This window comes from Peromyscus leucopus, chromosome 16_21 (assembly GCF_004664715.2).
Source record: "Peromyscus leucopus breed LL Stock chromosome 16_21, UCI_PerLeu_2.1, whole genome shotgun sequence".
NCBI classification, from domain to species: domain Eukaryota; kingdom Metazoa; phylum Chordata; class Mammalia; order Rodentia; family Cricetidae; genus Peromyscus; species Peromyscus leucopus.
This window is the reverse complement of record NC_051084.1, coordinates 54,456,695-54,459,257: the sequence shown is the minus strand read 5'-3', so window position 1 is coordinate 54,459,257 and position 2,563 is coordinate 54,456,695.

Genomic DNA, 2,563 nt, shown 5'->3' with positions numbered 1-2,563 from the left:
AATAACTTCTTCCTCTCCAAGGTATTTCTAGTATTGGTGTTTATTACAGCATTAATGGGCAAACAAGAATAGGCTACTCAGATTCAGAAAACTGTTGAAAAAACTACTTGGTAGAAGAATCATTAAACCCACGAGTTCAAGACCAGCCTAAGCATTATTGTAATTTTTACTTCTAAAATGAAATTAATAAGAAGGAAGAAAGGATAGAATGGGGCATAGAGAGAAAGGAAAGAAGAAAAAGAAAGAAAAGGTATCAGAATTATAAATTTGTATGTAGCTGACATAATACCCAATTCTATTAGAGATTAAAAGAAAAATACAGAAATTCACCATTATTTGTGGCAAATTCAAAACCCTCTTTGTTAGAAATTGAACATACAAAAAATAGCAGTATGGTTAATCTGATCAGAATCCTTAATATGCTTATTTTATTTTACATTGTAATAAGTGGTATTTCCAATGGTAGAGTAATATGCAATATTCTTAACATCGCACTCTCCATGATAGACCACATTCCAGGCGATAAGTTTTACTGTACCATATTTCAAGAACTAATATAGTCTGAAGTTCATTTCCAAACTTCAACATAATGAAACTCGACCTTAGTTTCTGAAAGACACTTAGAAAATTTTCAAGTAGTTTCAAAATTAAAAAAAAAAAATTCTAAATACATTATGAGTCAGAATTTATTGCATTTGTGAAATTTAAAATTTAACTTACAAAATATTGGTTGGGCACAGTGAAAGCAAAGACAAGAGAGAAATTAACAACATTAAATATACATGTTGAAAGGATAAAAGATGAAATGCTTAAAATTAGTAATCTTATATTTTATCAGGATAACAAAAGTTAAGGTAAAATCAGTAAATTCACAGAGAAGGAAACAATAAATGAAATAATTTTCAGCTCTATGAATGCAGAAATATGGCTGATGAAATTCTGGGCTATGAATAGAAGGGAAGACAAAAACTACTGATGTCAAGTATAAAGGAATGCCATAAATACTAATCCCATGAACAAAGGAAAGATAATCAAATAATAACACAAAGCATTCTGGTAATATAAATGCAATACACTGTTACCCCTCTAACAATTAATATTAATTGCCAACTTCAAAGGATCTAGAGTCACCTAGGGGACAAATCACAGGATGTGTTTGCGACTGAAAATCTACGTTAGGTTAACTGAGGTGGAAAGTTCAAATTAAATGCCAGACAAACAATAACAACAACAACAACAACAAAAGCCAGTGCTCTGTTTCCCGACTGTGGAGGCAGCGGGACCAGATTCCTCTCACTCCTTTGCATTATGCAGCAAAAGAAAAGCTTTCTCCTTTCAGTTGCTCCTGATGTGGTATGTATCACAGCAGCAGGACAAGCTACTAATACTACTTCTAACACATACAGAGAGAAATGGGTGGTGAAGAGCAAACTCTAACACACAGGAACCAATAGTATCTCTCTATACTTAGATGAGTTCATCCGTGAGCTTTCCCAACTTTTAGAAAGTTAATGTTGTTTGTTTTCAATCATTCCAGTAAACAGAAGCAAAGAAAACACTTTCAAACTGAACTAATTCTTTAAGGCTATTAAAGTTAATATCACATTAAGTTAATATCACATCTAGAAAACTGGGCCAGGCATGATGGCACATGCCTTTAATCACAGCACTTTGGAGGCAGATGCAGAAAAATCTGTGTTTTTGAGGCAAACCTGGTCTACATAGGGAGCTCCAGAACAGACAGGAGTACATAGAGAGACCTTGTCTCAAAAAATAATTAAATAAATAAACAAAAACAAGCAAAACCAACCTGAAACAAAATAAAAACTACATCCACAGATCTAGATGCAAAACAGCCAGCAGAATTTTAACCAATTAACCTTAACTAATATAAAAAAAAATCACATATTACAACCAAGTATAATTAATTATAGATATGCATGGTTACTTTAATACATGCAAGTCAGTCACTATAATTTATCTCAACACTAGATAAATGATAAAACTCATATGATCATGGAAACTGATAGATGTAGTGTTGTATAAAATTTGATAGTTACTTATCGTTTAATACTCTCAAACAGAGAAATAAAGTCTATTCAACTTAAGATGAAACTAGTTAAAATAGTTAACTTATAGCTAACATTATATTTAATGCAGGATACTTTTCCTACTCTATAAAGCACAATAATTGAAGCTAAGTTCGATATAAAAAGGCAAAAGAGAAGATGAAACACACAGAGATTTAGAATAAATCTGACTGTATTCATAGATTACAGAGTTATTTATATACTGTGTCATCCAGAGGACATGAAACAAACTTCTTGAAAGTAAGATGATACAGAAAGATATAAAAATAACCATTTTAATAAAAATAGCAAAAACATTTCAGATAGTCATAATTAATACTTTGATTTTGAAGCTTTAAAAAAATGTTATTAGGGGGCTGGAGAGATGGCTCAGAGGTTAAGAGCACTGCTTGTTCTTCCAAAGGTCCTGAGTTCAATTCCCAGCAACCACATGGTGGCTCACAACCATCTGTAATGAGATCTGGTGCCCTCTT